Below are 26,093 nucleotides of genomic sequence, written 5' to 3' on the forward strand. Positions count from 1 at the left end.
GGAGTGAAAACTTGGTCAGGACTCTACCCTCTAAAGGAACAACTTTTAGCAAATGAGGCAGTGGAAAAAATGGCCCAAGTGTCATTGAAAAGGGTTTAGGCAGAAACTCTTCTGTCCTGTGAGGGGGGCCTGGTTTGATCTTTGCTATGGGCAGGACTGGAACAAGGATTTTTGACACCCTAGGCAAAAGCTAATTTTGAGGCCCCCCTTGACTCCGTCTATTGACCACGCCCTTTGACCCGCCCCTTTTTTTGTTGCCCACCTATTTATACAGACTGTACCCTTCATTGTGGTAAGGCCACGTTTTCTCCCTCCAGCTACATACGATGTCACCCACAGATCCCCACAAGTGTCACATCCACAGATCCCCTATAAATGTCATCCACAGATCCCACTAAGTGTCACCCACAGATCCCCACAAGTGTCACATCCACAGATCCCCACAAGTGTCACCCACAGATCCCCACAAGTGTCACCCACAGATCCCCACAAGTGTCACCCACAGATCCCCCCCCCGCCCAGTGCTGCCTCCTAGCTAATTTATTCACTTCACTTGCAGCTGAGGTAAATGCAGAGAAGCGCCGTGATCTCGCACAGACGCCCTGGATACAGTAGTCTGCGCCCGCGCTGACTACTGGCAGAGGCATCGTGGAGCGAGGTGTGTTGGAAGACGGCGCATGCGCCCTTCGGTCGACGATGCCTCTGCCAGTAGTCCGCACGGCCCGGGCGCAGACTACTGTATCCAGTGTGCCTGTACGAGATTACGGTGCTTCTCTACATTTACCTCAGCGGCAAGTGAAGTGAATAAATTAGCTAGGAGGCGGCGCTGGGGGCCGGATAAAAAGGTCCTAATGCTAAGCCTGGCAAGAGCGGCGCCGGCACCCCCAGCAAGAGTGCGCTCTACGCGGTGGCGTACTTTGCTTATGGGTGGCGCCGGCCCTGGCTATGGGCCCCTTACTTCTCTATGTACGCCACTGTCCTGAAGGTCCTGTGGCCAGACCTCCACTTATCTACAACAGTGAGTCAAAAATGATCCTCAAAGTTATCTGGCTATAGAATTTATTTTAATTAAGAATCCTTTTTTAACATAATCTCCCTCAGTCACTGCTGTGCAGGTTTGAACGTGTTACATCAGTTCATTTGTGACTGCGGTGCGAGAAACGATGGCTGCCCCACTCGTGGTCTGCAGGTAAGAAGAGCCGCGTGACACAAGTATCAGCCATAAAGAAGGAGCTGGACGCACGTCAATGAATGATAACATTGAGCATGCATGTAAACTGATGCTGTTGAATAGATGAGTGACAGTGGATTATGTGGCCCAAGGAGGACACAGATTCATGTCTGATGAAGAGCTGAAGACAGAGATGCATTTCTGGCTCACAGCTAAGCCAAATATCTTTTAATGAGGGAATTCAAAAGCTTGTTGACAGATGGACAAAGTATATTGAAAAGCAGAGAGATTATGTATGTATTTGATAATGTTGTGATTGTCTTTTGTGAAAGTTGATTAAAATAAATTCTACAGTCAGTGTGCGGATAATCTTTAACTCATCCTCATAATAGGATAGGGTATAAGGTGATATAACCAGGAGACCCCTTTAAGTTATCTGAATTATACTGTAATATATCACTCATGAAGTGCCCAATAATCTAAGTGGGGTCTACCTTAATAAGTGAGTACCTTGCAGATTATTCATTCCATGTCCATACAACTAATTATAACAAAGATCTTTATGATGTTGCTCATATCAAGGCTCCATCTGTATCTCCATTTACAATGTATACTTTTTGTATGAATGCAGTCCTATTCAGGTTGGCTTGGATGCAAGGGAAGATTGGCGGATAGCTTATTTTGGCAAATAAGATCCTGGCATTGAGCCCAGATGAGAAGAATTCAGCACTGCCTGGGACAGGCTCCGGGGAATCCTAAATAAGGAAATAAGTCAGGGATACAGTGTGGTCTAAGATTTCACAGCCGCTTTGGAAAACTTGCCAGCTTCCCTGATCTACTCTGAAACCAGTTAATGGGACAATAGTGAGTAGGTTTTCCAAGATAACTGGACCATTAGGAAATGTTGAATTTATGGAGTTTGCCTATTTCTAAAGTCTTTAAATTAGGTCTAATGAAGTCAGCCATAAGAACGTGGGGAACAGAAGTTGTCCCACCACATCAACAGTGTGGAGAGCACTGATGACTTAAGAGAGTGTTACCGACTTCACAGCTCATTAAGTGTTGGTTAAGATGGTTAGACCACCCATTGACCATGGAATAATCCCGGTGTGTAAGGGAAGACCTGTCTGCACTAAGAAGTGTTACAAGCAATGTAGCTTTAACCACTTGTCAAAATCCATACTGTTCAGCCAACCAACATACAGACCAATGCACCTAGGTTAATGTTTGCATAGGTGGTTTAGGGGCAACAAAAACTGCTCCACCAGCAACTGAAGACCCACCAATGAAACACACTATTATTTCATGCAGAACGTTGGTGTGGTATTAAAGTTGCCATGGTTAATTTCTTATTTATACATCATGAATATTTAGAATTTTGACCACCATAACAAAGGGTGGTACATAAAGGTGTAGCCTTTTATATTTTGAGAATTGTAAGTAAAGTCCCTTAACTGCAACATATCCAGTATTTGCATAGCTGCCATGCAGTGGCATACATAGAGAAGTAAGGGCCCCATTGCAAGGATCAAACCAGCCCCCCCTCACCCGCACAGGACAGAAGGGTTTCTGCTTAAACCCTTTCCAAATACCCTTGGGCCATTTTTGCTAAAAGTTGTTCCTTTAGAGGTAGAGTCACCTCCAGTATGGGCCCCATAGCAGTGGCATAGTCTGCCGCTAAGGTAGTTACACCCCTGCTGCCATGTAATACTAGCCACCACAGGGGAAATATTTGGTCAAACCAAAGGTGATCAACTGATCGTCACCACAGCGCCAATCTCATGAGATAACTTCTTTAGAGAAAATCTCCAATCATCTGACCAAAAGCTGAAATTGAAGGGTAATCGGCTAATGCAGCACGCCAATTATCCTACTTCTAAGACGACTTCTGAATGATTGAGGACTGTATATATATTATGCAGGGATGTTGTAGAACAAGGACATGGAGTGGTGCTGAATGCCAGTGTTGGAGACATTTTCACCCCCGCTTCTGTTTTCAGGCACAACGTGGATGATGTGGCACCATGTAATAACATCAAGGTAGGAATCAAGTGAATGGGAGCTGAGTTGCAATAACTCGGCATGTCCACTACACAGCGGAATACGTTTTTTGCTTTCAGCCATTTTTTCTAGCGCTGGCGGCTGCTGAGAATGGCTGATCAGCGGGGTTGCTGCTGGGTGTTGAACCCCCACCAATCTGATATTGATGGTTTATCCTGAGGATAGGTCATCAATATCCATAACCCAGAAAAACATTTTAAGGTCCTACCATAGCATTTCCATTGCATCTTTTAGGTCATAGAAAGCTGCAGCAAATAGCTACTCCTGCTCTGCCCATTCATTTTCCTGTATTGCTCAGTGATCACCAGGCAATAAAGCAGAAGAGATGAGCAGACATCCGATTTTTGGGCACCACTTATCTCTGGGCACCACTGGAATCAAACAGGAACAAAACGCGCCTGGTGTTTCCTCCTTACTATAACAACGGGTGCGCCATCCCCTATAGACATTATATTGCCAGTAGACCTAGAAGTATCTATGGAGAGTTTCATATGAAGACACTGCCATGTGTATAGGAATATTACAAGTTTTAGAAAATTATATATATTTTTTATAGCCTGCAGGAAATAATGTTCTAACATATACTGTTACCTTACTGTGACTTCAGATCTGCTGTAAAGGACAAGTACGGTCCCGAATATAGAATCATGTCAAGCAATATGTTTAGAAGAGACTGAGTGATGACAGAATGAGATAATGGCGCACACCACCCAAATACTTATGGATTTCCTTTGTTCGTTTTTATTCATCAGAAAATTGCTGTGCCACACAGGAGGAGACAGGGAGACGGCATACTTTCCGTACCAATACAGGAGAAATTAGTGGTGAAGCCTGTTCTCACTTTCATGTCTCATCATGCACAGTCATTGACTGCATCTGTGATTCACAACCTTTCCACCTTGTGCGACACCTTGAATTGTTTGTACCACTTCATATCTCCACGCTTGTTGTCACTGAGGACAGGGCTAGGTTTTTGTTGACTACTTATTGCGTGCCCAGGTTGAACAGTACTCTGTGCGGTACCTTCCATTGGTGACTTGGCACTCCACCATATGGTACTGTCATAAATATTGGTCCAAGTAACTATCCATACAATGCCAAAAGTGGCACACAGTGCCCATAGTATCACCATCCAGTGCTCAAATAACACCTACGCATAGCAAGCAAATAATAGCTCCATATATAAATGAATCTAATAACAGTGCTATACAATGTCTGTTACTTCTATATAATTGTAGGGGTTGTCCCACAAAAAATAATTAATATTTTTCAAATCAGCACCTGGATCTGAATACTTCTGTAATTGCTTGCATTTAAACATTTAATATAGCCACTGAGTTAGGGCTCTTGCGCATGAGCGTAATGGCTCAGTACCCGTGCTGCGGACCGTAAACGGCCGGTCCGCAATATACGGGCACTGGCCGTGTACATTCCGTGGTATGGATTTGGACCCATTGACTAGATTGGGTCCGCGATCCGCCAGATACGACTGAAAATAGGACTTCACCTATCTTTTGCGGAGCAGAGGCACGGATTGAAAGCCCACAGAAGCACTACGAAGTACTTCCGTGGGCTTTCTGGTCTGTGCTTTTGCACCGCAAAAAGATAGAACATGTTCTATCTTTGGCTGTATCTTGTGGATCAGAGACCCATTCAAGTCAATGGGTCTGCATCCACAAATAGAGTACACAGGGCCATTGCCTGTGCATTGTGGACCGCGTTTTGCCCTTTCCTGAAGCAGCAAAGCCCAAAACCATAAACGTGTATTACATTTGCTATCATGCACGGCCGTATGGTCCTAACAGTCTGTGAATATCTGTTCTCTATCTCCCAGGTGTTTGGTACTTGTCCTCAGCATGTAGGGATAGAGAACCCCAGTAGTAGGCCTCACACTGCACAGACTTATGGAGCTCCTCACACTTTGGCTGCCTAAGCCAGACCCTCGGTGTAAGATCCTCACCTGCTTTGCACTCCAGGGGAACCAAGAGGGGTCCTCGTGGAGTTGCGGGACAGGTTATGCGTGTCTCCGATGCACCAGCGCTGACCCCTTTGCGAGCCAGTGCGGGGATGCGTTCGCGTGGACATCGGAGGGGAGGACTGTCGGAGTCCCGGGGACAGAGTGGCCAGGCGAGTGACAAGACGCCGCGGCCAGGGTTGTCTCCGGTGTCTCCTGCGACTTCCGTTTCCGCATCTGGGTCCACGCGCTCGCATACTCGCGCTGAGTCAATCATGCGTCCGTGCGTACGCACGAGGGCAGGTTCGCAAAGGGATACACGGTCGCGAGTACGCGCTTCTTATGCGCTTCGTCGACCAGTGGCGCATAATATACTGACTCACAAGAGCAAAGTGGATTAGGGAGCCAGCCATGGGTTAATCAACTTGTGATTGCCTTAGGCCATGTACTCAGGTGCAGGGCAATTTGTTCACCTATGGTAGTGGACACTTGGCACCCTGGGATTGGTCAGCAGGCATTTAAAAGGAGGTCTCTCAGGGTGATCAGTGCCCACTGTTATTTTCCCTCGTCCTGCTAGTGACTGAAGACTGCCAGGAACTTTGTCCTTTGCAGAGGACCCAAGATCTGGAGTGACTCGACTGCCAAGTGCACAGCATCATTCAGCACTGGTTGGGACTATTCCTGGAATCTCCTTGCCTGGTTTTTGTTATTATTCCTTGTTACCAGCAAGTGTCCTGGACGTTTATGTTTCTGGTGAATAAACACCTTTTTGCTTTCATCACTGGTCTGTTTGTTGGTGCCTTGCATTACACTCGGCTGATGCAATCAGACTACATAGCTCCTCCCTTGGAGGGGGTAGGTCCTGCTGAGTAGGGTACGATAACTAATCTGTGCTACCTATATACAGTACAGACCAAAAGTTTGGACACACCTTCTCATTTAAAGAGTTTTCTTTATTTTCATGACTATGAAAATTGTAGATTCACACTGAAGGCATCAAAACTATGAATTAACACATGTGGAATTATATACATAACAAAGAAGTGTGAAACAACTGAAAATATGTCATATTCTAGGTTCTTCAAAGTAGCCACCTTTTGCTTTGATTACTGCTTTGCACACTCTTGGCATTCTCTTGATGAGCTTCAAGAGGTAGTCCCCTGAAATGGTCTTCCAACAGTCTTGAAGGAGTTCCCAGAGATGCTTAGCACTTGTTGGCCCTTTTGCCCTCACTCTGCGGTCTAGCTCACCCCAAACCATCTCGATTGGGTTCAGGTCCGGTGACTGTGGAGGCCAGGTCATCTGGCGCAGCACCCCATCACTCTCCTTCATGGTCAAATAGCCCTTACTTTCAAAGTTTTCCCAATTTTTCGGCTGACTGACTGACCTTCATTTCTTAAAGTAATGATGGCCACTCGTTTTTCTTTAATTAGCTGCTTTTTTCTTGCCATAATACAAATTCTAACAGTCTATTCAGTAGGACTATCAGCTGTGTATCCACCTGACTTCTCCTCAACGCAACTGATGGTCCCAACCCCATTTATAAGGCAAGAAATCCCACTTATTAAACCTGACAGGGCACACCTGTGAAGTGAAAACCATTTCAGGGGACTACCTCTTCAAGCTCATCAAGAGAATGCCAAGAGTGTGCAAAGCAGTAATCAAAGCAAAAGGTGGCTACTTTGAAGAACCTAGAACATGACATATTTTCAGTTGTTTCACACTTGTTTGTTATGTATATAATTCCACATGTGTTAATTCATAGTTTTGATGTCTTCAGTGTGAATCTACAATTTTCATAGTCATGAAAATAAAGAAAACTCTTTGAATGAGAAGGTGTGTCCAAACTTTTGGTCTGTACTGTATATATAATAAATATATATATATATATATATCTATATACATCACATTCAAAGCATGGAAAGTACATTAACCCTCTTAGGTACTGCATTAGTAATTTGTGACCTAGATGGGAACCTGAAGTCTATATCTACAGTATATCCCAATGCTGTTACATTTCTAGTTACTTTTCTTCCATGTAGATACAACCAGGGCCAGATATTTCACTAGGCACAAGAGGCCTGTGCCTACGGACAGTCTGGTGGAAAGGGGGCTTGGTCTTCGAGTTTGGTATCGCTTTACAGTTTAACCAGTAGGAGTCAGCACACTTGTCTCCATTCAGTTCATATCTAAAGACAATATACATAGCTAATACTTTTCACAGCTGATAGTTTGCTACAACTATATCCAGATAATCCTTTGTGAACTACATATATTAGAAACACAATCTGTCTCCCCAGTCCGGCCTGATAATTTACTATAATGTATAGTGTAAGTTATTTATCTTAGAGTACACATGACTCCAGACAGGGTCAGAGTACTTGCCCACCAGAGTACCTGAGAATCCACCAGTGGGCCTAAGCTGTGATATCATAATGGGCTCCACTGCATTTGGAGCCAATTACTTGCCACTAGGGTCTATTTCTTTTATTCAAAACCTATTAGACATTATTGAAGATATAGGGGTTGGGTTCCCATGAAAACTTCCTCTGGTGGGCCCAAGGTACCCCAGTCTGATACTGACTCCAGATCAGAACTTCATACTGTATTATTACGACTGTGGTATAAAGGTATGAAGTCATGCTGCTCAAGCACCACTAGAGGGAGACAGTAATCTATATTATGGTATAGAGTAGACGCTTAGCAGAGTCATTGTAACGTGAGACGTAATTTCATTGACTGAATTGCTGATCATTTAACATGGAATCAGATTATATCTTCATCCAAAGCACCTTACTGCTAAACAAAGGTTTTTCTGGAATAATAATGCTATTTTCAGTGCAATATAACATATTATTTATGTGCCCTTTATAATACAAGTGCAAAAGGCAGAATTAGCACTCATTAACATACTGAAATAACTGGTCAAAGGTAATATTTTTTTACCTTAAATTGCATTCCTAGTACATTTTCAAAATGTGAGGGTTTTACCGCACAGGCTGATCAGACTGTGTGATCTAGGACAAGGCAACCTCATCAGATGGGTCCCTTTACTATGCAGTGCACCTGTACAATTGGAGACTTACTGCTCTCTGTTAAGCCTCGGCCTACAATATGATCTCCAGTAGGATATAGTGGCTTTACGGCGTACCTATAACAGAGGCAGACCCGCAACTGTTATTTTCATACAGCCGCCACTAGGGGGAGCTCAATGAAAAGAGATTATTACAGCTTTCGTGGTAGTTGTATTAACTCCTGCACTGAGCTCCTCCTAGTGGTGACTGTAGGTAATAGAATAGGAAGCAAGAGATTTATCAATGTATTTATGCCAGTTTTCTGGTGCAAATACATTGAGAAATATGGTGTTCAGGATGAGCGCTATGTTTTTGAAGCACTTGTTCCACTTTTTCCAACATAAAAATTAGATAAAATGGGTGAGACCAAAGACATTTTTTTAATTACAATTTTAATTTAACATAGTAACATAGTAGTAACATAGTACATAAGGCCGAAAAAAGACATTTGTCCATCCAGTTCGGCCTGTTATCCTGCAAGTTGATCCAGAGGAAGGCCAAAAACCCTGTGAGGTAGAAGCCAATTTTCTCCACTTTAGGGGAATAAAAAATTCCTTCCCGACTCCAATCAGGCAATCAGAATAACTCCCTGGATCAACGACCCCTCTCTAGTAGCTATAGCCTGTAATATTATTACATACAGAAATACATCCAGGCCCCTCTTGAATTCCTTTATTGTACTCACCATCACCACCTCCTCAGGCAGAGAGTTCCATAGTCTCACTGCTCTTACCGTAAAGAATCCTCTTCTATGTTTGTGTACAAACCTTCTTTCCTCCAGACGCAGAGGATGTCCCCTCGTCACAGTCACAGTCCTGGGGATAAATAGATGATGGGATAGATCTCTGTACTGACCCCTGATATATTTATACATAGTTATTAGATCTCCCCTCAGTCGTCTTTTTTCTAACGTGAATAACCCTAATTTTGATAATCTTTCAGGGTACTGTAGTTGCCCCATTCCAGTTATTACTTTAGTTGCCCTCCTCTGAACCCTCTCCAGCTCTGCTATGTCTGCCTTGTTTACAGGAGCCCAGAACTGTACACAGTACTCCATGTGTGGTCTGACTAAAGTGGTAGGACTATGTTCCTATCACGGGTATCTATGCCCCTTTTGATGCAACCCATTATCTTGTTGGCCTTGGCAGCAGCTGCCTGACACTGGTTTTTGCTGCTTAGTTTGCTGTTTATTAAAGTTCCTAGATCCTTTTCCATGTCAGTGTTACCGAGTGTTTTACCATTTAGTATGTACGGGTGACTTGCATTTTTCCTTCCCATGTGCATAACTTTACATTTATCAGTGTTAAACCTCATCTGCCACTTATCTGCCCAAGCCTCCAATCTATCCAGATCCCTCTGTAGTAGTATACTGTCCTCTTCAGTGTAAATTACTTTACACAGTTTAGTGTCATCTGCGAAAATTGATATTTTACTATGCAAGCCTTCTACAAGATCATTAATAAATATATTGAAGAGAATAGGGCCCAATACTGACCCCTGAGGTACTCCACTAGTGACAGTGACCCAATCTGAGTGTGTACCGTTAATAACCACCCTCTGTTTTCTATCACTCAGCCAGTTACTTACCCACATACAGATGTTTTCTCCCAGTCCGAGCATTCTCATTTTATATACTAACCTTTTATGTGGTACAGTGTCAAATGCTTTGGAGAAGTCCAGATATACGACATCCATTGATTCGCCGCTGTCAAGTCTAGAACTTACCTCCTCATAGAAACTGATTAAATTAGTCTGACATGACCGATCCCTCACGAAGCCATGCTGATATGGCGTTATTTGCTTATTTCCGTTGAGATGCTCTAATATAGCATCTCTCAGAAAACCTTCAAACAGTTTACCCACAACAGATGTTAAACTTACCGGCCTATAGTTTCCAGGCTCTGTTTTTGGACCCTTTTTGAATATTGGCACCACATATGCCACGCGCCAATCCTGTGGGACATTCCCTGTCAGTATAGAGTCTGCAAATATCAGAAATAAGGGTCTGGCTATGACATTACTTAATTCCTTTAGGATACGGGGGTGTATGTCATCCGGTCCTGGCGATTTGTCTATTTTAATCTTTTTAAGTCGCTGATGTACTTCTTCCTGGGTCAGACAGGACACTTTTAATGGGGAATTTATTTTTACATTCTGCATGTCATCTGACAGTTTATTTTTCTCAGTGAATACATTGGAGAAAAAAATATTTAACAGCTTTGCTTTCTCCTCGTCGCTCTCTGCGACTCCCCCCTCATTACTCTTTAAAGGGCCAACACCTTCAGATTTATACTTTTTAACATTTATATAATTGAAGAACATTTTAGGGTTAGTTTTACTCTCTTTGGCAATTAATCTCTCGGTCTCTAGTTTGGCCGCTTTTATTTGTTTTTTACATGTTCTATTTTTTTCCTTATAGTTTTTCAGTGCTTCCGTGCTACCCTCCTGTTTTAGTGTTTTATATGCTTTCTTTTTGTCATTTATTGCTTTCTTTACAGTTCTATTTATCCACATTGGTTTCTTTTTGTTCCTTAACCTTTTATTACCATACGGTATGTACCTCTCACAATGAGTTTTTAGGATGTTTTTAAAGATATCCCATTTTGTGTCTGTATTTGTGAGGACTTTGTCCCAGTTAGTTTGGCCTATGGCCTCTCTTAGTTGGCTAAATTTAGCTTTTTTGAAGTTTGGTATTTTTGTTCCTCCCTGTAGAAACGCTCTTTTGAATGATAATTGGAAGGTTATTACTTTATGGTCACTATTTCCCAGGTGTCCCCCAACCTGCACGTCTGTTGTTCTGTCAGGTCTATTAGTTAATACTAAGTCCAGTATGGCCGTCCCTCTAGTCGGGTCCTGAACCAGTTGGGAGAGGTAATTGTCTTTGGTTATTGCCACGAACCTGTTTCCCTTATGAGATATACAAGTTTCAGTTTTCCAGTCTATATCTGGGTAGTTGAAGTCCCCCATAATAACCACCTCATTATGATTTGCCGCCTCGTCTATCTCGTTTAGTAGTAGATTTTCTGTGGACTCTGGTATATTCGGTGGTTTATAGTAAACTCCTATTAGTATTTTATTATTGTTTTTGCCTCCATGTATCTCTACCCACAGTGACTCCACATGTTCATGTCCCTCACTTATATTTTCTCGGACTGTGGGCTTTAGACAGGACTTTATATAAAGGCAGACCCCTCCCCCTCTCCGGTTTTGACGATCCTTTCTAAACAGACTGTAACCTTGTACATTAACTGCCCAGTCATAGCTATCATCAGTGCAGTTTCTAGGTAAAATTTCTCTCAGGGCGAGTGTCAAAAAAACTCCCCCCACCCCCCCCCCCCCCCCCTCAAAACTGCTCGATGAAATAAGTTTCTCCCCATTGTAAAAAATGTGGAACCACATTGCACGGACGGTCACAGTGACGCACCCAGTGACCCACTGTCCCATAGACTCAGGCTCTCACTCACAGCAGGCTTCTTTCTCAGCACTGCTCCGGGCGGGCGGTAACAGGCAGGCAGTGCGGGCGGCGGTGCTCACCTCACTACTGTACGTCACGCGGCGCGTGACGTACAGTGAGTGAGCGCCGCCGCCCGCACTGCCTGCCTGTGGGGGGACATTATTTTTAATAAGGATCACTATGGACATTATTTAGAATGGAGGCTGCTGTGGGTGTCATTATAACTGTATAATGTCTGATAGGCCTAGTCCTGAGTTATATTACCCTGCCCTGTATAATAATGTACCCTGATACCCCTTAGTTATATTACCCCAGCCGGGTAATATAACTAAGGGGTATCAGGGATGGGTACATTATTATACAGGGCATGGGCAGGGTGATATAACTCAGCTCAGGACTAGGCCTGACATTATACAGTTATAATGAGTAATGACACCAACAGCAGCCTCCATTCTAAATAATGTCCATAGTGATCCTTATTAAACTTAATGTCCCCCACAGTGACAGTGGCCCCCATTTTCATGTCTCCCACAGTGACAGTGGCCCCCATTTTCATGTCTCCCACAGTGCTCCCCCCCCATTGTAATTAATGTCCCCCCCATTGTAATTAATGCCCCCCCATTGCAATTAATGCCCCCCCCCCCATTGTAATTAATGCCCCCCCAGACCATCACTCGCCTCACAGCAGGCTTCTTTTCAGCATCAGCACTGCTCAGGGCGGGCGGTAACAGGCAGGCAGTGCGGCGCTCACTCACTCACTGTACGTCACGCGCCTGCGCCGCCTAGTGGGAGGAGCAGGCGCGTGACGTCAGTAAGTGCCGCCCGCACTGTCTGAAGAGTGAGAGGACTCGGGCCGGCACTCGGGCGCAGGTCAGGCGAGATGTCAGAGGGACGCAGGGCCGGTGCGAGGATTTTTGCCGCCCTAGGCAAGATAAAAATTGCCGCCCCCCCCCCCCTTATCAGACATCACATATGTTCCACCTCTTTCTCAGCTTTTAAATTTAAATAACTGCTATGCTTCCCTTACGGTTAATCCAGCTTCTTGTAGCTGTCTTTTTGCGGAATGGAATTGCGGACTCATACATTTCTATGGGGCCGCAATTCCGATCCCGAAAAAAATAGAACATGTCCTATTCTTGTCCACAATAGCGGACAAGAATAGGCATATTCTCTTAGTGCCGGCAATGTGCGGTCCGCAAAATGCGGAACGCACATTGCCGCTGTCCGTGTTTTGTGGATCCGCAAAACACATACGGACGTGTGAATGGACCCTAAATGTGAGGTAAATTAGTTTCCAATGTAGTATTAATAACTAAACAATTACATAATAAACATATTGCATTGTCTACTTACCACCAGGACAATAAGATGATCTGGTCTCTGGCTGCAGTCTGGCTCTGGGGACTCCCTTGTCACTCTCTTCTACCCCCCCCCCCCCCCCCTTGTCACTCATTAACATTTTCCCCCCCTTGTCACTCATTTCCATTCCCCCCCCTTGTCACTCATTTCCATTCCCCCCCTTGTCATTCATTTCCATTCCCCCCCCTTGTCACTCATTTCCATCCCCCCCCTTGTCACTCATTTCCATCCCCCCCCTTGTCACTCATTTCCATCCCCCCCCTTGTCATTCATTTCCATTCGCCCCCCTTGTCACTCATTTCCATCCCCCCCCTTGTCACTCATTTCCATTCCCCCCCCCGTCACTCATTTCCATTCCCCCCCCCCCCCTGTCACTCATTTCCATTCCCCCCCCCTGTCACTCATTTCCATTCCCCCCCCCTTGTCATTCATTTCCACCCCCCCCCCCCTTGTCACTCATTTCCATCCCCCCCTTGTCACTCATTTCCATTCCCCCCCCGTCACTCATTTCCATTCCCCCCCCGTCACTCATTTCCATTCCCCCCCCCGTCACTAATTTCCATTCTCCACCCCCCCCCCGTCACTAATTTCCATTCTCCACCCCCCCGTCACTAATTTCCATTCTCCCCCCCCCCTGTAACTAATTTCCATTCTCCCCCCCCTGTAACTAATTTCCATTCTCCCCCCCCTGTCACTCATTTCCATTCTATTGTCACCTAGTGTAGCGTGGCCGAGCTCTGTTCGGTCCGCGGTACAGGAGCATTTGTTTCCTGTACCCGGCCGGACTGAAAGGAAGTGCACACTAAGTGAGCACTTCCTGTCAGTCCGGCCGGGTACAGGAAACAGAAGCTCCAGTACCGCGGACCGACCAGAGCTCGGCCACGCTACATTAACATGAGCACAGAGCAGAGACAGCAGGCAGGAGATTCTTTAGAGGAGCGGCAAGCGCTTAGCCGCTCAGGAGGCGCAGCATGACGGGCGCCGCCGGCCGGCAATTATATATAACCAATTTTTATTTTTTTACACCACACAGGGCGCCCCTGCCGGCGCCCCCCTTCTGACAGCGCCCCGGGCGGCCGCCCGTCCCGCCCGCCCCTAGAAACGGCCCTGGCTATCATCCAGCCATGTCTCAGTTATTCCCACTATGTCATAGTCCTCACACATCACTAATTCCAGTTCACCAGTTTTATTAGTCAGGCTTCTGGCATTAGTATACATACATTTGAGAGGTTTATGTATATTCTTTACCCTACACCTTTCCTTCTGAACTGTTCTAGTCCCTCCGGGTCTTCCACTTGATAAAATATATACATAAATTCATCAGAAATCTGGGGCGTTGCCCATGTTCTGCATTGTTCTGGGAGTGATTGATGCACATGCACTGGGAAACTAGGTGCAGGGGTCCCAAGTTTTTCTATGGGGCCCTATGATATCTGTGCACGTCCCTGGGTAGGAATCAGCTGTAATTCTATCCTAACTGGAAACCACCTATTGAACAGGTACACTGAATGAAGTAAGTCACTTGAATGGGACAAAGCAGCAATAGCCACTTCTATATTTCTGAGTGTATGGAGCCCTGTAATGAATGATGAGTCTGCAGCACTCACCAGAGCACCATGGCCCATTCAAACAGCTAATCGCTGGGGTGCCAAGAGTCAGACCACCAATCTAATACTGATGGCATATCCTAAGGATAGGTCATGTTTACAGTATTAAAATTCTGGAAAAACCCTTTAACGTTAATGTCCATCGGTATAGGGATCCAAGCCGCTTTTCTAAAGCTGCAGATTTCCTACTTCCTTTTTGAACAGTCACAAAGTCAATTAATTAAATCCTGACTGCATGCACCCTTTGGGGACGCTAAGTGCATACAGCTTTATAAATATGTAAGCAGGAAGGTCCCTCTAGTGGTAGGTGCAGGAATGACAGGAAGCAGTTCAGAGCCAGGCCCGATAGCAGTCAACCAGTCTCCCACCATGTAAAGTTTGCTTGATCTGATAGATCCCATGTGGTGATAAAATAGTAATATGAAATATATAACGTTCGTTATATAGTCAGCAAATAGAAGGTCTGGAATAGTTTGTTTCGCAATGCAGAAAAATAATGATGTGTTGCCACATGGCAGCCATGAAGAATTTGCTGTTGATGGATCTGCTATTCTTATGAGATCTGTAATGAACGGTGTGAATGGTCTATGGGTCTGACAGACTGAGTACTTCTGCACTCCTTCTCAGTAACATATTCAGCACAAAGCAAGTTCCAGGTATTCCTATATTAAATGGCTTTCTCAGATTAGTGTTTTATGACATGTCAGTGCTGGCTATTCTCCATTGCTGTTGAATTGGAAAAAATGCAAACCTCCCATTCAACTTTTCTAGGTGACCGTAACCTTAAACATCCTGTTTTCAACATCAATACTAGCTGGACCTCTGCTTGTTGCTAACCTGTCATATATCATTACTTTGGAAGCCTTTGGATGCCATAATTAGAATTTGAATAAGCCTATGATAAGATCAGTCAACAGCCTGCAGGTAGCTATAGGAGAATTTTTTTCACTGCTTCATGCATTAAAACTAAACATAAAACTTAAAATTTTAAAAAACAACTCGGTTAAAAAGTTAGAAAAAATAGCTCAGCATGATGTTCTGACGGACACAAAGATGGAAATCTAACGTACCCCACCCCATTATAGTTAAAGAGAACCTATCACCAGTGATGGTCAGTTCGCAGTGTTCTCCAACGAACACATGCGGGCTGCCATCTTGACTCACAAGTCCGGCGATGCACAGGTAAGTCCTTACCTGTGCCGCGACCCGGTCTGAAACAAATGCGGTGACCGGGAGCAGGCAGTTACAAGAACGGGGCCTTCATCGGGCTGTTCTCGGAACTGCCTGCTCCCGGTCACCGCATTTGTTTCAGACCGGGTCGCGGCACAGGCACAGGTAAGGACTTACCTCTGCATCGCCGGACTTGTGAGTCAAGATTAGTGTTGAGCGAACTTCTGTTTTAAGTTCAGCGTCTAAAGTTCGGCTTCCGGTTAGCGGAGAATCCCGATATGGATTCCGAATTCCGTTGTGGTCCGTGGTAGCGGAATCAATAATGGCCGATTATTGATTCCGCTACCACGAACCACAACGGAATTCGGAATCCATATCGGGATTCTCCGCTAACCGGAAGCCGAACTTTAGACGCCGAACTTAAAACAGAAGTTCGCTCAACACTAGTCAAGATGGCAGCCCGCATGTGTTCGTTGGCGAACACTGCGAACTGGCCATCACTGCCTATCACCTCTCATGACATGTCTGTCCCCCATGTAATAAAAATTCCGGAGCATCTATTCTTATTACTCTCTGGTGTGCAGTTCCTTTATTATTCCTGCTAGAAGTTATAAATGAATTATTATCAGTTTACATTGAAGGTGTTACCAGTTGGGTGTGCCCCTCCACAGTATGGCACTGGCAGCACTAATTGGATAGTGTCAGTCTTTGCAGGGACACATCCCCAAGGCAGGAGCCCTAATAATAGGAAAGTGCACCAAGGGAAGAGCAGGTGTGCCATCCATTGCCTGCGCAGCCCCAGAAGGAGGACTGCCACTATGAACTGTGAGTGCTACAAGTCCTGGGGGGAAGCAAAGTACTGAGACCCTAAACATGGGAAAAGCCCCTCACAATGCATTACGAAGATACACAATGGGACATTTGCTGACTACTGTAAATCGCCATAGTTATGTCACTTATAATCCCTTTATCATTAGTACTTGGTCATATTGTGGTGACAAATACGAAGAAATAAAAATTCGGAATCAGCGTATTCCATTAAGGAAAATAAATTGTGTTCACGCGAGTGACATTAAGTGACAGCACATGATGCCACCCTGCGTCTACGGCTTGCGCTTTCCTTGCATTCTACAGCTCTGTGGATAATGCATTTCTAGTTCTAAAAAAATAACACATAAAAATTACTTTTCACCGTAACCTTGAGAAATAATGAAATTTAAATTTCCCAGCCTATTGTGCCTTTCTATTAATTTTACCGTTTTTTCTCTTCTTTCATCTTTTTTTTATGATTTATATCTTTCACCTCCTATCAAGACCAGGTATAAGGAAATCAATATTAATTCTATCAAGAAGTGACCAGCTCCATAATACATCTCTTTGTAAGAGTGATTGAGAAGTGCAGAGGAGGGAGGGGGAGCAGTATGTGTATCTCTGTCATTAGAGCTCATCTATTCAGCAGAATGGTTCCCTGGAGTACATCCGTGATTTTTATGCCAGCAGTTTCCTCTGTGGTTTCTGAAGATCATGAAATATCACCGTGATCAATAATAGCCTGTAACTAGCAGCCATCTGACTCCATATATAACTTTGGGTTGGGTACACGGGAGCAGCTCTCATGGCACCAAGCTGGTCTGTGGTTGTTTGTGATGAGAAAATCAGGGTCTGAAACAGCGCCACCCTTGTCCTTGGGTTGTGTCCGGTATTGCAACTTAGCCACATTTACTTCACCGGGGATTAAATGCAATACCGCCCATGACCCATGGACACGAGTGGATAAAAAAAAGCAAACTACTTTATCCTAATCTTTGAAAACCTCTTTAAATACTCTGAAAAAACAATCTAGGCTGTACGGCTAGAGTATATGACGAGGAAAGCTCGTCATATATACGCTATTAGCCCAACAGAGGCCAAAAGAGTGCCCTTGTGGCTTCTGTCTGGCAGGTATTGCAGGTGTCTGGAATTGCATAGTCCCAGTTTAACATATATATCTTTTATTTTTATTTTTTTACAGTGGAATTCTATAGGCGATGGCTGCCAATGTATGGCGTTCCATCAGAGAGATCCATTTAAAGGGCTAACTTATTGAAGACAACTCCTTCGGATAGGTCTTCAATATCAGCTTGGTGGTGGTCCGACTTTTGGCACCCCCCGGCGATCAGTTGTTCTCACGAGCTCTAGTGCCAGAACCAGGCACCAAAAGTACACAGCTCCGTCCACTATGTCGTGGCTGTGCCTGGCTACTACGGTATACATGGACAGCTGGTCCCGGCAAGAGCAGTGGGTTTGGCTGACCTTTAATCCAATGTGTATGGTCAGTTTTACAAGTATAATCCAGAGATTAAAGGATAGGTAGGAGGAATTAATAGCATATGTGAAAGCTTCTGCCATTAACCCAAACAATGCTTGGTCCCTCCCAACGCTTTCCTCTGGGAATGTCCCGGTTTTCATTGTATTGATCAAATATAAAAGGTTTATTTAAAGTGAATGTTCTCTTTTAATCATTATGCCAGTTGTTAGCAGCAATATCTGTATAGTAGTTGGAGCAGAGTTTTTCTAATACTCAGCAAAAAAGCTCAGTATAGATATAGAAAAATGACGACTGCTTGCAGTCTACACTAAAGGGAGCCATGGACCACAAAAGTCTTACAACAGTCGTGTGAATGCACCCTTTGTGTGTAAGTAAGTTCCAAAGCACCCTCTAGTGGTGGCTTCAGGCAGTCTGATTTTTTTATTTATTTAATGTAGGGGATCTCTTTATTATCATATAACTATATTAGAAGTGGAATATTGGTTTTTCTGTTTCCTGCTGACATCAACTTGTTTACTTATTGCATTAACTAAGTAAGCTGAGTAATAAAGCTAAATCCATATCAATATATCCCCGTCCCATATATTAAAACAGCTCTTAAATGTTATTACACTGTATGCTTTATGAGGTGTAGAGAAGATTGCAGTATAGATTTACCTAGATATAAAACATACTTTAATAGGAAATGTTATGATAGAACCTGTATACCTCCCAGTGTAAGTACATTGTATATACCCCTCTTTGTATAGGCTCTGTAGAATGAACTAAGACTCTATGGAGTGGACTGAAGCTCTGTGTGCTTGACTGTGGCTCTTTGGACTGGACTGAGACTCTATTGACTGTGGACTGGACTAATGCTCTATGTACTTGACTAAGGGTCTGTGGAATGGACTGAGGCTCTATAGACAACTGAAGCTCTATGTACTTGACTGAGGCTCTATGGTCTGAAGCTCTACATACTTGACTGAGGCTCTATGGGCTGTATGAACTGAAGCTCTATATACTTGACTTAGGTTCTGTGGACTGAAATGAGACTCTTGATTGTGGAATGAGGCTCTATGGACTGGACTGAGCCTCTAGGGACTGGACTGAGGCTCTGTGTACTCGACTGAGATTATATGGACTGTGGACTTGGCTGAGGCTCTATGGAATGGACTGAATCTGTATGTGCTTGGCTGAAGCTTTGTGTACTTAACTGGATGGGGGCTGGAGGCTCTGTGGATGGAGGCTCTGTGGTCTGGACTCAAGCTTTGTGGATTGTGGATGGCGGCTCTATGGACTGGGCTGAAGCTCTATGGATTGGGGACTGCTCTACATGTCAGTAAACACAAAACAGCCATTTTGTGCACTAAAAAGATGTAAATAATTGGTCACTGTGCTCACCATGGAGTACATGCCACTGGATAACTAGTGCTTTGTTACTGGCACATTATGGCCCTAACATCGTATATACCACCAGTTACTTTCAAAATCATTGTGATCAGCTAGTTTTCATGTACAACTAAGACCATCAATTACTGCAATGTTTTTAGGCAGTATTATTCTGTTATAAAACTGAAGCATTAGTGGTTGGTTAGTATTTCCTCTAAAGTGAAAGGATAACCATCAGGGGCGGATTGTCCATAGACCCAACAGGGAAATTTCCTGGTGGGCCGAAGCCTAGGAGGGTCACCTAAGCCCTCCTCGCCAGCCGGCTACATAATGATCTGATTCTCTCCCACGCCCCGGGCCAGCAGCCGCATGTGTCCTCCTGAATCCAACTGTATCTATGCCCTTAGGACAGCAATACAGTTGAATACTGTGCAGTAGGATGACCCAACCATGGGTAACAAAGCTCCTTAGCATCTTTTACCCACCTTTGTAACAAGAGAATTACTAAGGCACCAAAGCCTAACTATACTAGGCTATGCAAACTGGTTGTTGAAATGGTTGACAGGTAAGTGAGAGGGATGTAGGTGGCTCAGTGCCTTCCTCATCCATAGGCCCATAGTAGTGATGTGGCCTTTCTCAATGGCAGACACATAACTGTCATCTCTGTTAGGATACCTACATTCTGAACTAAACTTCTTCCATTGCCAATACAGAAAATATTCTTTGTGTTTTAACTCTATATTTTTATGTTAATAACATTTAGCCATAAAGTCAATATAATGTAGCAAACGGATCTCGAGCATGCGGTGTCTGTACATCTATAGAAAGTGCGATGATGCTACAATAAATGCAATCATATAATTCATGTTAATTTCTAAATTGTTTCAGTATTCTAACAATTTCCAGTATTGGGATGATCTCAGTTCTCATGTACCAGGAGCCAGCTTTCCAACGTCCCCCATTAAGGAGCTGGTTAATAATCTTTATGGGAGCTTATATTAAAGAACAGTAAAAAAAAAAGGGCCAATTCTCATTGACCTGAGAAAGGCCCCGTAACATTATCTTCTATTCTTTTCTTGATTGAATCGCTTTCAGGCTGGGTTTGGGTGGCTGGAAATTATCCAGTTCTTATCAAATTGAAGCAAATTAATTTTATTGCAGGATATTAAATATTGTGATGTTCTGGAGAGGCATTAGGTGATTGTTCACTTTTGGTGTTTGAACTTCACTTTCGGATCACCTACACTCAAGACAAGTCTATGTAATATAATGTATAATGCCTTGTATCTATGGAAAAATAATCTTTTAGACTACATGCTGATTCAAATGATACAGCTGGTGTTGATGGTGGTGATAGAGATAATGTTCTGTGCCTAAAAGGTTGACAATACAATATTCTGCAAGCAATTAACTATCCATTCATCAGTGTGCTGTAAAGCTACCCATACACATTAGATGTATGTTGGCCGAACCTAGATTTCAGCCAACCATAGTGCCTGAACTACGCCTAATTTAGGCGTATTTCGGAATAATAAGTGACCCCCCTTAATTTTTAGGGAGAATTCTGGGCATGGGCTGTTCACCCCTATTGCTGACCCTTCAAACTTTCAATTTTCCCACTGAATTCTCTGCTGAACCTGACTGTCTGCTTAGATTGCAGCTAACCATATTAGACTATGTGGATAAAGAGAAGAAGTGAGCTGCAGTGAAAAAGTCTTAGGCATAGGCACAAAGGGAGCAACAAAAAAAGAAAGAAAGTGAAATTGAAAAGAATATATAATTCCGACAAGGTTTTTTGGGTTTTGATATTACGGCATTCACTGTGTGCTATAAATGACCTGATGTCCATATTCAATAAGATTATGACAATACCAAATTTGCAGTTTTTTTGTTTTACTACTTTTTAAAAAATAAAAACTTTTGAATTTTTTTTTCTTTGCATTGCATCATAACTTTTTCATATTTCTGTACAGAGTTGTTTGGTGGCTTGTTTTTTGCGGGGCGAACTGTAGTTTTATTGATACCATTTTTGGAGTATATATGACTTTTTGAATACTTTTTTTTTTTTTTTTTTTGGGGGGGGAACAAGGTAATAAAAAACTGGCAAATTGCATGTTTTTAAAAAATCCATTACTGCGTACACTGCACAAATGTTTTTTTTATATTTTTATATTTTAATAGTCTGGACATTTTTGGACCTGGTGATACCTATATCTATCTATATATATATATATATATATATATATATATATATATGTAAAATTGGGTTAGGGGGGTGATTAGAATTTTAAATGTATATATTTATTTATATTTTTTTACTTTTTACATAATAACTTTAAGCCCCCTTAGGGGCTAGAACTTAGGATCTTTTGATCACTTGTCCCATAGACCATAACAGAGACCTATTAAGGTCTATGGAAGTTTGATGCTCTGCTTGCTTGCCTCATGCACAGCTTTGCAGGCAGTTTTACCCTGACAGGCCTGGGAACCTTCAGCAGGCCCCAGGCTGTCATGATAACTGATTGTAGCCCCGCAATTTCACTGCGGGGGCTCCGATCAGAAAGGCAGAGGGAGCCCCCTCTCTCTGCCTAACTCACTATTGAACGCGGCATCTGAAGAGTTAAATAATTGGGTTTGGCATCATTGCTGATCCTGGTCATTGAGTCTGGGTGCTTGCTGTATTAGACAGCCTGATCCATGATGTACAGGTATGTCATGGTGGCTGAAGGGGTTAATTGGCAGAAAAAAAATTTGGTGACACATTTTCTCTAAAGAAAACTTCAGGCAAAATGTAGAGAGGTAGATTTACTATAAACCAAATGAACCAGCCAGAATTCTGGCACAATTTGCTGGGAGTCTCAGGAACCAGATCAGGCCCTGTGACATGCAGGGAGGGAATTCTCACTTTTGTATCAATGGGAACATGCTCTGCTCTTCCAAAAAACTAGCATACTTACACCAGATTTATTATGTGTTTTAGACATTTTTTGCACCTCAATAGTTTTAAAAAGTTTTTAGAAAAGTGCAAATGCTTAAAATGCAAAGGCTTAAAACACCCTAATATCATCAAAACAGCTCTTGGCTGGTTCTGGTTTTCTCATAGAAACTATAGTATATGTAACTAATATGCATATGAAAGCATTCATTTATAGACAATGTCAGCGCAATGCTTACATGCTTTATCCTTTTTACGTAGAAGTGTAACAGTAATTTGCCACCATCAATGGATTCCATTTGCTCCGTTATCACCTTTCCATTGTTGGCATGTCTTGAAGGAACCTCTTTGCACGCTTGCAACACCCACAGAAAAAGCCTTCTCTGATCAGCAGGTCAAAATTAATAGGATTATATGGAGATTATATAAACATGGCTGCTTTGTTCCAGAGACAGAGCCATGCTTGCCCATAGGCCGTATCAGATGTTGCCGCTCAGCTCACATTTAAATGATTACTAAGGCTACTTTCACACCTGCGTTTGGTGCGGATCCGTCTTGTATCTGCACAGACGGATCCGCACCTATAATGCAAACGCTGGTATCCGTTCAGAACGGATCCGTTTGCATTTATTTATTTTTTGTTCATGATAATGCAAACGGATCCGTTTTCACTTACCCTGAAAGTCAATGGGAGGCGGATCCGTTTTCAATTGCACCATATAGTGTCAGTGAAAACGGATCCGCCCGCATTGACTTACATTGTAAGTCAGGACGAATCCGTTTGGCTCCGCATAGTCAGGCGGACATCAGAACACTGCAAGCAGCGTTTTGGTGTCCGCCTCCAGAGCAGAATGGAAGCTGAACGGAGGCAAACTGATGCATTCTGAGCGGATCCTTATTTATTCAGAATGCATTGGGGCTAAACTGATCTGTTTTGGGCCGCTTGTGAGAGCCCTGAAACGGATCTCACAAGCGGACCCAGAAACGCCAGTGTGAAAGTAGCCTAACTTTTCACACATCTTTGCATAAATCAATAGTACAGACAGATTAATTAAATTTTGTAATGTATCTTATCAGATAAAAATACCTCTTTCTCTACTTATCTATTCCCCCCTTCCTAAAGAAGGGAGGGTGGGGTGGGATAAACTGCAGTGTGAGAAACACAGAGGCTATGGCAACAAATAGCAAGTGTTATATCTCACAAGTGCTTGATATACATTACTACTGCTCACTGCTTCTTTATGTCCTGTGTGGTGCTTTTGAGTGAGAGAGTTAAGCCTTATTCACACGTCAGTGTTTGGTCAGTGATTTCCACCAGTGATTTTGAGCTAAAACCAGGATTGGAGCCTCCACAGAGATAAGGTATAAGGGAAAGATCTGCTCCTGTTCTGTGTTTAGAGCCGCACCTGGTTTTGGCTCACAATCATTGATGGAAATCACTGGACGAAACACTGACGTGTGAATCAGGCTTTAGGGAGCAGCATCTCTTCTACTTTCTCCATGTGCATTCATGGGGGCAATCATAACAGCTCGTCTCCACCCACTAGGTCAATGATAACTGAGAAAATGGTCAGAAAATGTTATTCCTCGTGTATAAGCAGGGACCCGGTGGTTCACTGCTAAAATGTTTACTGTAAGACAAGGGTTAATGTATGGTGATTATGCACTCCCATTGGTAATAGTGCTTAATGTGGCTTTGTTATGCACTTGGTATTCTGAAAGGCTCAATGTGAGGGGAAAGTTAAATTGTGCGTATTAGAGATGCAGCGTCCCACTACGCGTGTGTGGACACTGCTTAAAAGCACTTTTTACCTTGTCAATTGCATTATGTTGTATTGTGGTACTTTGTATTAAGGTATCTGCAAAATCCCTGTTACCAGGCAGATTAGGTGTAATTTATACATCCCACCACTAGATGGGGATAAAGTTCAGGTCTTATATATACAGTACAGACCAAAAGTTTGGACACACCTTCTCATTCAAAGAGTTTTCTTTATTTTCATGACTATGAAAATTGTAGATTGACACTGAAGGCATCAAAACTATGAATTAACACGTGGAATTATATACATAACAAACAAGTGTGAAACAACTGAAAATATGTCATATTCTAGGTTCTTCAAAGTAGCCACCTTTTGCTTTGATTACTGCTTTGCACACTCTTGCCATTCTCTTGATGAGCTTCAAGAGGTAGTCCCCTGAAATGGTTTTCACTTCACAGGTGTGCCCTGTCAGGTTTAATAAGTGGAATTTCTTGCCTTATAAAAATGGGGTTGGGACCATCAGTTGCATTGAGGAGAAGTCAGGTGGATACACAGCTGATAGTCCTACTGAATAGACTGTTAGAATTTGTATTATGGCAAGAAAAAAGCAGCTAAGTAAAGAAAAACGAGTGGCTATCATTACTTTAAGAAATAAAGGTCAGTCAGTCAGCCGAAAAATTGGGAAAACTTTGAAAGTAAGGGCTATTTGACCATGAAGGAGAGTGATGGGGTGCTGCGCCAGATGACCTGGCCTCCACAGTCACCGGACCTGAACCCAATTGAGATGGTTTGGGGTGAGCTGGACCGCAGAGTGAAGACAAAAGGGCCAACAAGTGCTAAGCATCTCTGGGAACTCCTTCAAGACTGTTGGAAGACCATTTCAGGGGACTACCTCTTGAAGCTCATCAAGAGAATGCCAAGAGTGTGCAAAGCAGTAATCAAAGCAAAAGGTGGCTACTTTGAAGAACCTAGAATATGACATATTTTCAGTTGTTTCACACTTGTTTGTTATGTATATAATTCCACATGTGTTAATTCATAGTTTTGATGCCTTCATAGTCATGAAAATAAAGAAAACTCTTTGAATGAGAAGGTGTGTCCAAACTTTTGGTCTGTACTGTACCTAGTTCAGGCCTAGTTAGTCAGTTGAGATCAGACCAGAGATGAGATCAGAGTTGATTAGAAATGTAGTCAGAGATGAGAGCAGATCTGAGGAAGTCAGATTATATTAGTGTGAGAAAATGTAGAGTGAAGACTCCATGACACAGATTAGTGAGTGGAGCCAACTTCGCTATGAGGTTGTACTAAGATGTGAGGCGCAGAAGAGTGTTTTCCTTCTGTGGCCGGACTATAGACTTGCATCCCTGACCAGTAGGAGAGAGTTTGCCTCCCTGGAATAGAAACAAGCCTCCTAAGGAATCATCGGTGATAAGAGCCATTATTGAGGGCCACAGACACCTTTGCGCATGGTGGAGGACTTATAGCTTCTGGCAGCCACACCATACTTCTGAGAGACAGATGAGTTTTCCTGTCCAAATGTTCAGCTTGTAGGGAAAGAACAAGGAATAGGACCCAGCACATCAATAGGAACAAGGTACACCTTACCCACAGCTCCTGAAAAGTCTAGAAACAATGGATTTGCAGACCTACTCTGTTAATATCAAGAGACTGCATTTTTGTACTGCTGCAACCAAAGTCATCAACAGTAAAAGTTGTGAGTTGCATCTTATCACTGTCTACCTCATTATTACTACTAATGGTTGTACCACCATTAACGGTACTGGCGTCACAACAAAAACCATCAAGGGACTCAGCCACAACAAGCACCCCTAACATCAAGGGCACCTCAACCACCATCTTGGCTGA

General features: G+C 43.3%; 1 long non-coding RNA gene across 1 annotated transcript; it reads right to left on the bottom strand.

Moving 5' to 3' along the window:
- Positions 1–819: 819 nt before the first annotated feature.
- LOC121003286 lies at positions 820–26,093 on the bottom strand. Its single transcript, XR_005779454.1, has 5 exons — positions 26,082–26,093; positions 25,117–25,121; positions 19,243–19,246; positions 10,702–10,705; positions 820–943 (listed from the first exon to the last, which is right to left on the bottom strand). It is a non-coding gene; the product is annotated as an uncharacterized LOC121003286 (long non-coding RNA).

Source organism: Bufo bufo, chromosome 6, assembly GCF_905171765.1.
Source record: "Bufo bufo chromosome 6, aBufBuf1.1, whole genome shotgun sequence".
Classification (NCBI taxonomy): Eukaryota; Metazoa; Chordata; class Amphibia; order Anura; family Bufonidae; genus Bufo; species Bufo bufo.